The sequence below is a fragment of the Mus caroli genome, chromosome 10 (assembly GCF_900094665.2).
Source record: "Mus caroli chromosome 10, CAROLI_EIJ_v1.1, whole genome shotgun sequence".
Classification (NCBI taxonomy): domain Eukaryota; kingdom Metazoa; phylum Chordata; class Mammalia; order Rodentia; family Muridae; genus Mus; species Mus caroli.
The window spans coordinates 9,895,659-9,911,409 of record NC_034579.1 but is presented as its reverse complement, the minus strand read 5'-3'; positions in this window follow the sequence as shown (position 1 = coordinate 9,911,409).

The window sequence follows — 15,751 nt, the reverse complement described above, 5'->3', positions numbered from 1 at the left end:
AAGCTTTACTTCAGAGACTTTTTAAAATTATTAACACAGCTGTGTAAAAATACCTGATAGCATGCTATGACTGTCACTGGTGAGAGAGAAAGAAAAAAAGAAAGAAAGAAAGAAAGAAAGAAAGAAAGAAAGAAAGAAAGAAACCAAACAGATGCTGTTCAAGAAAAATAAAATAAAGAAAATATTTTCTTTACTCTTCATAAAGAAAAAAAAAATGCAGAGCCACACCCCCCCTCCAAAGGCTGTGGTCGTTGCTGCTCTTGCTGCTGCTGCTTTTGCTGGTTGCTGGCTGCTAGCTCCTGGCTGCTGGCTGCTAGCTTCTGGCTGCTGGCTGCTAGCTGCTGGCTGCTGGCTGCTGGCTGAAGATATGCTGACAAGGAAGATTATATTGCCCCAAGGAACTTGATGCCCCTAATCAGCAGAAAGTAGTCTAACAAGATCAATCAATCATATATTGACTGTGTCACCAGTGCCCCCCAGGGCCCTATCATATCATGTAGGCAGAATATCATGGAACACCCAAGGGTTTGTGGCAGAGTTGGTGTTTAATTCTCTCCTTTGGTAGAGTACAGAGTATTCTCTTGTACTAAAAGCATAAGGATAAAGGGTCCTATGTAGGCACCAGCTTGACTTTTCCACACCCAATGAGTTGTGTCGGTGTTGTCTTTAACAGTGGGGCCTTGAGGTCAGTTTGTGGAGAACAGCCTATCATCCTATCAACAGTTTGGGAATTCCCAACAACTCATTTAAATACAACCCAATCCTGGAACTGGAAGCTTTATTTGATGATTAGAGATGGCCAGCTGAAGCTCTGTCTCCCCGTATATTTGGTGATTTCATTAAGATTACCTCCACATATGTATATAGTTCCAGAATCTTCTACCGTATTAGGTGCATAGCACCCCTCAAATGGCCCTTAATTTTAGCTGCCTCTCTTAGCATCCCCTCCCTCATCCCCCTCTCTCCTCGTTCTTCCTACTTGATCCTCCCATCCCCTAATCTATCCCTAACTATCTATTCTATTTCCCTTTTCTAGGAAGACCTATATGTTCCCATTTAGTCTCCTACTCTACACCCAACCTCTGTGGTTCTATAGATTGTAGCTTGATTATCATTGATTTAACAACCAATATCCACATATAAGTGAATACACACAATATTTGTCTTTCTGGATTTGGGTTTCCTAACTCACTATGATTTTTTTTCTAATTCCATACATTTGCCTGCAAATTTCATGACATCATTTTCTTACCAGCTTATTAACATCCCACTGGATAAATATACCACATTTCCTTTATCCATTTTTGTTGTTGTTGTTGTTGTTGTTTGAGGGGTGTCCAGATTGTTTCTAATGTCTGGCTATTATGAGTAAAGCAGCAATATACATGGCTGAGCAATCGTCTTTGTGATGGGACGAAGCATCCTTTGGGTATATGCTCAAGAGTGGTATCACTAGATCTTGAGGTGGATCGATTCCTATCAGCCTGAGGATCCACCACACTGATTGCTGAAGTGGCTGTACAAGTTTACATTGTCACCAGCAATGTATGAATGCTCCCCTTACCCCATATTCTTGTCCATATGAACTGCCACTTGTTTTATTGATCATAGCCATTCAGACAGGTATAAGATGAAATCTCAGAGTAGTTTTGATTTTCACTTAGCTGATGGCTAAGAATGTTGAAAACTTCTTCAAGTGTTTCTTGGCCATTTGAGTTTTTTCTTTGCAAAATTTTCTTCTTAGGTCTGTACCTCTTTTAAATTGGGTTATTTCTTTTATTGAAATCTAGTATGTCTAGTTCTTCGTATATTTTGGGTATTGGCCCTATAGTGGATGCTTACTGGTTAAAAATCTTTTTTCAGCCAGGTGTGGTGGCGCACCTTCAATCCCAGCACTCGGGAGGCAGAGGCAGGCGGATTTCTGAGTTCGAGGCCAGCCTGGTCTACAAAGTGAGTTCCAGGACAGCGAGAGTTAAACAGAAAAGCCCTGTCTCGAAAAACCAAAACAAACAAAAAAAAACAAACAAACAAACAAAAACAAACAAACAAAAAAAACCCCTCTTTTTCCATTTTGTAGGCTGCCACTTTGTCCAAATGATGTTGTCTATTGCTATGCAGAAGTGTCTAAATTTCATGAGGTCCCAGTATAAATTTTAACAGCAGCAATGGGAAAGTAATGTGTTCATACCATTGAAAATGTTTAATTTTATGCTACACTTAAAATAATAATATTCACCACATGACTAAGATCAAAAACCCATATTTAGATCACTGAGCACCCAGTACAGCTAACCTTTCCGAGGCCAATCTGGTTATGAGAATTATATCTCATGAAGAATGACCTTGAAAAGGAAGTTCTGAGGCCCCTGCAGAATTTCCTCATTGAGCAGCATTGTGCCACTCAAGGACGACATTCAGATGCTCCTCGGTCTGTCTCCCAGCAGAGCAATGTAAATTGCTGAGACAGATGACCCTAATTTTGGGAACAATTCAAAGCAATTTCTAGGGATGGCAAGTGCCTCTGCCTGTTAAAGGGAGGTTCGCTCGGAAGGGAGGGAGGGGAGTAGCTTATGGTCAGGTCAAGCTTTATTAAAGAAATCTATCTCTAAAGACAGTCAGAACAGCAATGTGGTAAACTTCTCTCAAAGGAGATCTGAAAGTCTGTAACACTAACCACAGCAGAGGTAGCTTTCATGGCTGTGTTTGGTTTTTCATATTTGCACAAGCACATTGCTTGATTAAATAGGCTCAACATAAATATATGTACGAATGAACTTCATCCCCTTTCAAACATCACAGAAATCTGGAGCTTCAACTATGCAGTTTGACAAGGCCAGAAATATTTCTTCATCCGGGTTTGGTATTCCATCCAATGCCTTTTGAAATTCAGACTATGAAAACATCCTGTCCCTCCCACTAGGAGAGAGGGAGAGTTACCCAGGCTTTCCTAGAGCCTAGCATCAGAGGCGGGAAGTCCTTTCTCTGACTCCCAATCCAATACTAGACTGTGATGGCTTCTAAGATGAGATGAGATTGTGGCTCCCAAGAGCACACACACACACACACACACACACACACACACACCTCATCCCTAGTTACCATGGCAACAAACAATCCTCCCAGAAGTCTACACTTTAGGCAAATTCCAGTTACTTTCCCTGATAGTCAAATGAAGAAACAGCCTTCCTGGGACCACTTCTCTCCCAAATCAGTATCACTGACTCTATCAGCAACACTTCCCACAGCCAGAGCCTTTCCCACAGCTCTTCCTGGGAGTGGAGAAGTCCAAGCAAAGAGGGCAGAACAAATGGAAACTTCCTTGAGCCCTGACTCCCAGGCTCTCCGCTGAGGGAATGGAAGAGAGGGCAAGGCAAAGGGCATGGTTAATGCTTCGTGAATTCTTTATTCAAAAAAAAAATAATAATAATAACATCCTTGTCCCTCCTATGTGATTTATTCTATCAAGGAATAATCCAAAGGTTTGGGTTTTAAGAAACTGGCTTTGCTGGGTGCTTCCTGTTAGTAAATTCCCAGTGCACAACCACACCAAGAAGACAGTTCTCTGAATTTAAAAGGTGAGCCACTTGGCAAGTTTATTCCTAAGATACAAATGTCGGGTGGTGACTGTGGTGGTTTAAATGAGGCATGTAGACCACTGGCTCTGATATCAGTTGGCGGCACTATCTGGGGAAATTTAGGTGGTGCAGCCTCGCTGGAGGAAGTAATTCCCTGAGAAAAGGCTTGGAGATCATAGCCCGTTTCCTTGTGGTGATGTCTCAGCTCTCTGCCGATGCTACCATGCCTGCCATTTAACTGGCTGCTTCCGCATTACTGCCTGACTGTCTCAACCCAACAGCTTCACATAATGACAGAGACTTATTATTATTTACAAATGCTTAGACCATATAGAGTAGGCTCCTTTCCAGTTAGCGTGTATAGCTTAATTATACCCATTTTTCTAATCTAAGTTCTACCACATGGCCCGTAATGACTCCTTCATTGCCAGCACCTGTCCTTTCGGCAGCATCTGGATGGGAAATCCCCCATGTCCGATTCTTTCCCAGAGTTCCTGCCTTTGTCTGGAAGTCCTGCCTTTCTTCTCCTGCCCGGCTATAGGCCATCAGCTCATTATTAAAACAATCAAAAGGTGGCAGGGAAGAGTATTTACAAAACAATCAGACAGTTGATGCTTCATAAAAATAAAAATACCAAAGTCTAGACAGCCCCTGTTGTTACAGAAATCAGCTTTTAAATAATACAAAAATAACTTTTACACAGTGCAGGGGACAATTATTCCCATGCCCATTATGACTGACTCTCAGCCTCTGGGAACCATTAGCCAAAATAAGCTCTTCTAAAAGTTGTCTTGATGTTTTATTAAAGCAACAGAAACAAACCAATTAAGCAACAATAGACAGCACCAATATTCCTCACCATGTTGTTGCCGTTTTCTTAAATACATGTTACCATCGAATTTTCATATTGCAAAATGTTTTGCCAAATTTAAATCCACAGTTTTCAGAACTACAACTCCAAGAAGCAAGGGTTTGATTTAAGTTTTGGTTTTTGTTTTTTGTTTTTTGTTTTTTTCATTTATACCAGCTCCTTTGAGACTAGATTCTTGGTATTAATTAAATTATAACTTTGAAGATCACAATATTAAAGCTAAAAATGGAAGTTTGGAATCAAAAGTTTTCTGAGAATTAAAGGTAATAAAAAGACTAAGAATGCATAAACGTTAGCATTTGTGAGGAAGCCATGGTGACTGGTCTCAGAGTATTGACAGTTCAAAACATGTCGTTTCTAGGGAATTTATGCTTCATTACTGTACAGAAGTAATTGGATCTTGTATCAACACACACACACAAATACATACACACATAAACATATGCACACATATATACACAAACATACACACATACACAAATACATACACACATAAACATATGCACACATATATACACAAACATACAGAGAGAGAGAGAGAGAGAGAGAGACCTCTACAGATGGGTAGAAAATGTTTTAATAACATTAATTGTCAAAATTGGTCATCCAACGGATAAGATAAGTATAGCTGCTCATTTTATGTTAATTTGGACCCCTAACATTGTTTGCACAAGTCTGCACGTAAGGCGCCGAGGGACCTTCCATACAGTTGGTTCTGATTGGTAAATAAAGTTGCTGGCAGCCAATCCTGGGCGAGGGAGGTTCCAAGAGAGGAAAGGAGGGAGGGATCCAACCAGGCCTGGAAAAGTAGAAAGACAGGAGAGATGCCACACCTGAGAAGGTGCAGGACAGAGAGCTTAGCCACCATGTAGGACCTGAAGGAGAGCGATCCCAGAGGGCTGCTCTACTGGGTCCAGGCCAGCAAAGATGGAATATAGGATTTAGTAGGTAATAACTGAGAATATCAGTGGGAGGTGTATTAGCCATGTGGAAGTTAAGAAGTAGCCCACCCATTGAGCTGTTTTAGGCATATCAAAACATAAAGTCTGCGTATGTGTCTTTCATTCAGGAACCCAGAACCTTGGTGCAGATAATGAGGGACACACAGCGACCAGGATCTAATTAAGTTTGTAATTGGGTACTACTACAGACAAGGACACTGAAGCAAGGGAAGAATAGTGTGTATGCCTTCAATTTCTACCTGGAGGAAATTTCCAGATTGTAGCACCAGAGGAGCCTAGTGGTATCGTTGAGTCATGGAACTCTGATGTTCAGGGAGAATTAAACTGAATAGAATTTGTGGAGTCCAATTCTCAAAGGAGAACGGGAGCCACTTTCCTCTTTGGATAAGAATGAACTTTTGCAGGAATGAAGTGAAACAACCATTTTTGACTGTTGAAATCCAAAAATCTAACGCATGATTGTGTTTAAAATATATGAAGATGGTCTAAGACTGTCAATCAAAATTCCTGCCTTTGCTACACCCCTTAGCAACCAAATTCCTACTTCTTTTGAACTTCATGAAAAGAAACCTCAAATAATGATTAAGGCCCTTGAATACCCCCAGTTGTATGGCCCACCATCATTCTTGACAGAGTATTTATTTCCAATCTATATTATCACTTTACTGTATATAAAGTATCCTTGCTGCTTTAGAAACAAACAAACATAGGAAAACAGCACAAGGAACCGGAGAGAGGAAACAAAAGTATACTTTTATTTAATAGCAGACAAGATAAATTTTGCAACAAGATAAATTTTGCAGCAAAGTATTTTGTCTCCAATCAAGATGGAAGAGTCATTCCTTAAGAAGATAATGATCATAAATATGCCCACATCTTATCTCAGCATTTCATAAATCAAAAGTGAAGAGAGGGAGTCCTCATGGTACAAGAAACATTGCAGACATTAAACTATAATAAGGATATTATAAACAACTTTATGTCAGTAATTTCAATTTTGACTCTAGCTCTATACATACACAGAGAAAAAAGGAAGGGTGATAATGTCTCCCCTCATTATGTAAGACTGAAAATTAGGTCCCATTTCTGGGTCTGTGGGTCTAGGCACCCCGTTTGACATATTCTTATCATGTGTAAATCCCTCTGATGCCTAGAAGTCAGTAAGCCTAGCAGAGTTTCAGAATAAAGTTCATTAAGTGTATACTAGCACCTCCATGGTCCCTTGTTCCAGACTTTCCTGGCTTTGAATGTATACCTTACATATGGGGTCAACCAGATGTCCCAACAAGCAAAGAGCTCACCCTTCTGGTGTCCAGGACCTCATAACCAAGAGGGGTGGTGTCTGGGAAGCAAATTGCTTCCTAAGAACTTTAAGATGGTATGTAATACTCAGACTGGGAAGCACAGCACTGACTCTCTAGGACAGTCCTGAAATTCTGGTAATAAGAGGATCATTTAAGTCAACATAAGGCACATTTAAATCAGCACATGATAAGTTAAAGACTCTAGGCTATCTAAAATGTGTTTCCAGCCTTACTTTTAAACTACATGTCTGTTCCCATGCCCTAACTGTTGTCTATCTATATTTTGACCTCAGTGTTACACTTGAACATGTTTGTCCTTTTATATTCTTTCATGTGAAGTACTATTTAGTATTCAAACTCTTCCACTTGCTCCACACTTCACTTGAAGTTGTTGTCCCTACTCCGAAAGCTTTTGAGCTCATCGTACTCCGATTATGCTTTCCAAGGACAGCTTTCAATCGTGCCAGGGAGATACATACATTACTATACAAATGAAACTGCTTTCATGCTCTATCTCTAGTCCATCCCTTTCCCCCTTGCTAGTGGAAGTGTTGTGAGACAACAGTGGAGCCAACATAGAAGGTGATCACATTCTAGAAGTGTAGTATTACAATTTGAAGAGTCCCACATAAGGGCCAGGAAGACAACTTGGAAGCTAAGCCCATTTGCTGTTCTTCCAGAAGACCAGAGTTTCACACACACACACACACACACACACACACACACACACACACTTAAAACTATATATTCTTAAAAGAAAGAGTGAGTTCCATATGGAAACTAGAAATTTTTAATCAAGTTTAACATGAGCAAAACCAAAATGGCATTCTTATCTCCTGCATGGTCTGGAAATGGCTATCTGTGTAGCCACTATAACTGGGGTCAGTAGCAGTCTTACCTGTGCCTAGTTGGAACTCAATGTTCTTGGGCAGCAAACCATGGAAGCCTTGTAAAGACCGATGTGACTGGCATTAGAGAACCGTGGAGGTGGGAAGGTCTCTACTTTTTCAGTGCAATTGAGTTCTTATACTGTGAAGAAAGCATCATTGCTGCAAGTCTCTCACGATGGATGTGAGCCAGAAGTGACAGCTGTGAAGACAAAGACCTGGGAGAGATGATTTCTGGATCAAACTAGGAAGAGATGAATACCTCAAAAAGATTTTATACTCATGCACTAGATGATAAAGAAACAAAAAGCTCCTTCCTCCTACCTATTTTTCAAATCTTCACTGTGTCCTGTGTAGGATTATGAGTTTTATAGTATATGCTTGGTTTGTTTTGTAAGATGACATCTTTATGTAGCCCAGGCTAGTCTCAAACTTGCAATCCTCCTGCCTCATACTTTCAAGTACTGATATTGCAAACAGGGGGTCAGCAGTCCCAGTTCATAATGTTTTTGATCAAATATGCAATATATGGTTTTTTCTAGAATTCATATACTCTAAAGATATCCCTGATAATAGTTAGCTAAACACATTTTGTGGAAAAGAAACCTACACCCTAGTAAATCTCAAGAGCATCCTCCCAGAATTCTTCATAAAACATGAGCAAGTTGGGGCCAGCAACTCCTAATAGTAATATCCCACAAAGAGTCATTCATCCCAATAGCACAAGGTTTAATAAAATTAGTCAGTTTATCATATTAGTTCAATGAAAGGAAAAAAAATATAAGCATCAACTATAGAGAAAAAAAATCATTTGACAGATGGAAATATACATTTGTGCCTAGCAGTTGAGTCCTCTGAACATAGAGCCCTGGTCCATATTACCTACCATGCCAGAATAGACAGGAGAGAGAACCAGTCATATCCATCAGGGCCTACCACTGGCCCCTGATCACCCTAAAATTCAACCGTTTTCCTATTTGATTCTACAGCATGTGTGTTTTTTCTCCACAGAACAGAACAGTGTCTGTACACTCAAAAGAGCTACTTTCATTCCATAGAACTGTATTCATTACTGTTGTAAAAAGTTGAAATGCTATTTCCACTACCAACAAGAGAATATTTATTTTGTATATTGATGTATTCATGAGTACATTTCTGAGATGTGAATTCAATATGCAGAAATTATTATTCTTTTCCTGTTAGTGAGTCAGGAGTAGATACAGTGTAGTAGCACAGAACATTAATCTCTTTGGAGCCATCTGATTTTAAGAAGGGATGTAATAAAAATTACACACTCAGAAATATAGTCACAGACTCCAACATTTGGTCAGCACAAATCATTAGTTGTACAAAACCAAGAACTACCAAAACCATAAAATCCAGGAGAAATATTCTTATGCATAATAATGAGAAACAAATATTCTTGTCCATAAGAATGAGAATCAACCCTGCCATCCCTCTTATGTTACTTTTTCATGATTTTATTTTTGTATGTAACTTTCAATAGGGAAAAATTTTTAATTATTTTTCTCCAGTATAATCTAATTATTTTCCCCTTTTTATTTAGCTTTAATTTTGATGTGTGGTTTCATATATAAAATTGTATTGTGTCTTATCTATATATTTGTGCTTCCATAAATTTAGGTATTGTCAAAATCCAACTTCTGTATAGGAGGATACATTCTGAAAACCTTGGCAGTTATCTGAATTGGATGATACCTACATATACATAAAACCCGTATGATACCCACAATGATAACATCTTGTATACACATCCACCGATGATAACATTTCATTTATATATTAGGGACAGTAAAAGATTATCAGCAATAAACAGTAATGAAGTAGTTCAATTATTACAGCAGACCACCAAAACTTATGTGAATGAGATCTCTCGGTCTCAATAGAGTCACAAGAACTATCGATCTTGTTGGGGAGTGCTTGGCTGCATTTAGCTGTGGCCAGGAAGAGTGAAGCAGCACACGTGAGAAGGTTACTGAGCAGGATGGCCTCATGAACTCTTATTTCCACAATCTCACTAGGAGGCATGCTTCAGTGCATACATCCTGCGTTATCAATAGCATTCCTAAAGGAGAAAACTACACACCAAAACCAAATTAGAGGATACCTCTAGCAGAGACCTCCAAATTCTGTGACTTCTCTCCCACTTCCATATCCTGCTAAGGATTGGGTTGGACCCAGAGAAGCTGGTCTTCTGTCCTGGGATGAGCTATAGTCTTTCCCTAGCTATGTCCCCCATGCTAGTGAAGACCTTTTCCTGGTTGTAACAGGATTCAGGGATGTTCCTGGCTCATCAGAGTCCTGTCTCTCATATGACCTGAGGACATTTACATGAGGAGGACAGACAACTGTCGCCCTGTCTCTCAGGTTCCTTTATACATCCAATATTATTACTTGTACTGGGACAAAGGCCACAGAAACAGGAAAGGAGCCAAACCAAATAGTTTGGGGAGCACCAGACAAATTATCTGTTTGTTAATGACACTTAATTGGTCAAAGGTTTAAAGGACACTGACAGCCAGGAGAGAAGGTGTTTTTTGTTTTTTGTTTTTTGTTTTTTTTTTTTTTTTTCTGTGAAAGGGGCCTGTGATGAAGCTGTCTCTTCAGGTGAGCTCGACGGGAGCTGCAGAAGTAAATGCTGAAAACTGGGAAAGTTCTTCACTCCCTAAAAACCATTGGTTGTCATCCACCTGCAATTAATTCTTCCAAAGAGTAAAGGGTAAAGGTGCCAGTCCTTCAGTCCAGCTAAGGACCGGACTCTCCTTGTCAGACCACCAAGGTTTAGAAAGTGATATCCTACTGTGGGCATTCTCACATTTCAAGAAAATAGATAGGCATTTCTTCAGCACAGAATAGGATGAATCAAAAGACTCTTATATATCATATCAAGTGAAATATAAAAATATTTTGCATGTATATACACACCAGGCAGCATTTACATGTGTGTACACATCTCCAGGAGCACCGCACTTTTCAGAATTCTGTGGCTTAATAAAGTATAAGAAAGGACAAAGTTGATCAAAGCTTATGTATATTTGTATATATGCAGTATTATAGTCCAAACTATAATACAAGAAAATCTATTTGGGATTAGTCTTGTAGACTCTAATTTATTTGGACTTTTTCTCTTGCCTTCTCCCATGCTCCACAGGGATCCTTCTTCATCCTCTCAGAAATTTCCTAGTGCGCCAGTCTTTCCACTCACTATTTCTGTCCATTTATTGGCCTTTCACCTCTGCCTTTTTGGTCCTGCCCACAGCACCACTTCCCCAAGTTTTCATTCATCCCCTTTGAGAGAGCAAGGCTCCCAAAAGGCAATGGGAGTGGCGGGTGTCCCCTGCTGCTGAGAGCCTTGACCCATTTCCTGAGGATAAATGACCAGTGGGACAAGGATGTGAGTGTATAGACAGGGTGCTCTTGCTATTCTGCTGGGCCACTCACCAACCTTGCCCTCGTCCTTTTGTGCCTCCTGCCATGTGGGAATTGAAGTGGAAATGACTTTTACTGCGGCACATTATTACTGCTAAGTTTCCCGAGGGCTGTTTGGGAATAAACACATCGATTGTTACTAGAGAGTTTAGAGCTCCTCAAGATCCTCTGAAATTCCTCCCTTGTCTCACTATAAGAAGGGGATAGACATAATTAAGAGTGGGAACAAGAAACAGCTGAAAGGCCAGAAACAAACAAATCACTGATGAATGCTCAAGTTCATCTTGATAAGCCCGATGGGAAACTGTTCTGTCTGAAATGAACAGAAAGCCATCAGCGTTCAGAGAGCACAGGCTAGACCATCAGGCAGTCACAGCTCTGACACAGCTGTCATTTACCAACCAGGGGATCCCAGTCTCAACCTCAGTGAGCCATGGGTTTCCCATTTGTAAATGAGATAAATCTCCTCTTCAATGTTCACTTCACCAGTTAGCTCTTGAGTGCTTGGGCTAGCCAACAATAAGAAGCCAAAAGATGTGTCCGTACAGTGGGACACAAAGCACAAATTCAAAATTTATAAGTTACTTGTTGCTCTTTGAGATTTCACAATTTGACTGAAAAATAATCATAAAAGTTAAATCATATAAACCTGGAAAAGAGTAGTGTTATATGTATACACATATGTGTATAATAACATGTTTTCTTGAAGCTTTAACAAGCAACCTTGGTGTTATTCCATCCCTTGTTCCCCTTTTCCTTCTGTATTGACCCATCCCTCCTTTCTTATACTCTGCTATTTACTTCCCATCCAGCCCCACCCACGGCCTGCTGCCTTACACTTTTTCTACTTTCTGTGGTTACATCATCTTGGATATTCATACCTAAATACCTGAAGACTCATACCTGAGGATTGGGAGCTAGGAATGTCAGACGAGAGAGAAGATGTGGTGTTTGTCTTTCTGGGTCTGGATTACCTCAAGGAAGTTAAGCCACTTGGTCTGACAATACTCCCTACAAGAACCAGACTGTCAAAAACAAAAACAAAAACAAACACCAAACAAATAAAACAGTGCAAGGCACAAAAATCCTCCTTTGAATGACGTGTACTCCACATGACTCCCAAAATATAGATTATTGATGTAGCCCTTGGGTGCATCTCCGGGGTTGAAGGTGGGCTCCTGTTGCTGAAGACACCATACACTTAAGACATAGGACTTAGATGATTCAATCAGGACCTGACATGAAAGCATCTTTTCTGAGGTCTAACTTTCATGATTCCAGGAAATACTATGTGAGTTGCCAAGGGGGGAAGAAATTAAATACTCCTATGCAACAACAGCACCTATTAAACACCCATGAGTCTTGATGAACAACTGTGAAGTATATGAAGATATGCATAAAGGTGCAAAAAAAAAAAGTCACTTACCTGCCTTTGTCAACCAACAGATGTCTAATGATACTGAAGGCCCATTCTATAAGAGGAAAATCGTGCTTGTACTGAAAACTTATCCAACTTCCTGGAGCCAATGAGGTCATGGACCTTAGCAAAGAATCCCCTTTGCTACACCAGCATAACTCATTAGTACATTCTAAATATTATCCTTATATGGACCAATAAATATAGCAGCCACCCTTCATCAAAGACACGTCTTTTTACAGAAAATGGAGAGTATCATAGAAACCCACAACTTGATACAAGGCAGAGAAGGATACTTGTGGCGAGGGGCTTAGTCCTAGTGGATATATCTACACCACAGCTCCTGCAGTGATGGCTCAGTGAAGAACATGGGAGAGCCGGTGGAAAGATTGTAAGGGGAGTCTGCTCTAAAACAGTCTCTCCTAAAAACGGCCACAAAAACCAGGATGATGGCAATATCAACAGACATGTTAACACTAAAGAGGAAGATTTCAAAGGATCCCATCCCTAGACAAGGAAGTAGACAATTGATGACCCGGGAAGAAGGAGAATTAGTGTCTCCCAGGGATATGCTTGCTAGTTGGTAGTCTAATGCAGAGTGCTCAGCCCTGAGGCCATGTACAAACTGACAAACAGACTCAGCAGGTTATTTCTTCCGTGAGGACTTAGTAGACAGTGGCAGCGAGAGAGCCCTGTTAGGATGCTATCTAATCTGTGCTTTTAATGGCTGGTTCTGAGGTTGCTTTGTTAAAAGTAGGCCCGTTGGGATAGGCTAGAATAAAATCCTGGCCCTGGTCTTTGTTTCACTTAGTTATGGCGTCTCTACAGCTATGTATCAGACAGACACCATTTAGGAGGGAAATGATTTAAGTTGGCTCATGGTTTCAGAGTTCAACTATCCTGGCAGATTCCAGTGTTCCTAGGCTTGTGCTGGGACAGAGCATCATGGTGTCATGAGCAACAACTTGGAGGCACTGCTTTGTAGTAGACAAGAAGCAACCAGGGCAAAGATGAGAGCTGGGCAGAGTCTGTCATTTAGGGGCACACTCCAGTGACCTGTTCCTTCCAACCAGGTACCACCTTCCAAACATACCACAGTGCCACCAGCTGGAGACCAATCATTCAAAACATGAGCCTGTTATAGATATTCCAGACTCAAACCAAACAGAACACCCCCAGAACTTGTGAGTTTAGTCATGTGGTGAAGGGGAATGAACAGATGCTGCTGCTAGATCATCCTGTTGGCCCCACTGTAACTCAGAGTTTTATGATGAGAAGGGACAGCAATAATATGAAGTAATATGTGGGCAATATAATTAACTGACCAAGCAATCTCAACCACAACCAATATGTGTTGAGTGAACAAATGAAGAAAATTCTTTTCCAAAGGAGAAAAATCTGTCTAATCAGACAATTGTTCAGATGCTTGTGTACAGCAAAGTTTCAATTTTCAATTTTATGTCTACATATAACCATGTTTTTTAACATATGGCTTTATTTTAAAAAATTAAAAATTAAAAACTTTCCAGGTCACATCTTTCACACCCCTGGAGTACAAATCTTTCAGTGGATTGAACCAAAGAAGCATATTCATTATTTTATATTTTATATGCCTATGCACGTTTCAAACTCGTATTGCTTTCTCCAAGCATCCAGATGGGGTCTAAGAAAAGCTGAACAAGGATTACATTCCGTCTGCTACTTAAAAGAACGAATATTGTCACTCTCCAAATTTAGTTGGTGCTTTTTAACCCAAATTTCAGATTAAAGGGTTTAAAGAGTTCTGTAATCACAAATCTGGAAGGCACATCCGTGAGTCTTCACAGATTCACCTTCATAAGACATTGTATGACTGGAAAGATGAAAGGGATATGACATCTATAACAAGTCCTTGTGCAGAACCACCCTCTGCCTGTCATACAGATCTGTCACCTGAGCTTTAACATGTCTAATCCACTCAAGGAGTCACAGGAGAAAACCAAATGATGAGATTCCAAAGTCACTTTATTATGCCCTGCTCATTAATTTCTAGTATCACAGGACTATGCAGTTTCCTCTGGTCAGTGGCTGATGCCCTCTCCTGCCCTGTAGAATATGCAGCAAACTCAAACACATTAGAAGTCTGCGAGAGCTCATGTGGGGAGGGCTACTTAAGTGTTTCTCTAGGCAGAAGTACTGGGGAAGTGTGGTGCACTATCAGATTTCCGGAGATAGTCAAAAAAGGTAAATTGTAAGACATAGAGAGGTAATAACTTTTACAAAAAAAAAATTATATGTAGCAGTCCTCACTGTTACATATTTTAAGTCTTGAACATAGACAGAAGCATGGATATAGCTGATCTCCAGGTGTCAACCCATCTGCCAACGGCATGTGATGCCCTAGGAAATCTGTAAGCTTACACCCCTGCATGAGGAGAGTTCGGTCCCATCATCACTGAACGGTAACTCCACCTGTCCTATGCTTTCTTTTTCTTAGGTTTATTTTATTTTGCATCTTGTGATGGTTTATATATGCTTGGCCCGGGGAGTGGCACTATTTGGAGGTGTGGCCTTGTTGAAGTAGGTGTGTCACTGTGGGTGTAGGCTTTAATACCCTAGTCCTAGCTGCCTGGAAGCCAGTATTCTGCTAGCAGCCTTCAGATGAAGACGTAGAACTCTCAGCTCCTCCTGCACCATGCCTGCTATGCTCCTGCCTTGATGATAATAGATGAAACCTCTGAACCTGTAAGCCTCAGTTAAATGTTGTTCTTTATAAGAATTGCCTTGGACATGATGTCTCTTCATAGCAGTAAAACCCTAAGACACATCTATCAGAATTCTGCCTAAATGTGTGTTTGTGCATCATGTGCATGCCTAGTGCCTGCAGAGGCCATAAAAGGAAATTAATTGGATCCTCTGGAACTGGAATTATGAACGGTTGTGAGCTGTCATGTAGATGCTGGGAATCTAACCTTGGTCATCTGCAAGAATAGCAAGTGCTCTTGATGGCTGAGTCATCTCTCGAGCTCTCTCCTACTTCTATGTAGCAGCTAGGTAAGACCAGTGCTTTTCAATTTTCCTTACTTTGTTTCCTCTCCTTAGTGAAATTAATGTGAACATAAATGTGAACATGTGCCTTAAGGGCTTAAGAGGAAACACACTCTTTAAATGCTAAGCATGCTTGCAATTATTTAGCATCTGTTGAAATAAAGGCAAGAGTTGTGCCAAACAGAAAGTGTTATGTAATTTTTTTCCTTTTTCTACTTTCGTCTTCCTCCTCCTCCTCCTCCTCCTCCTCCTCCTCCT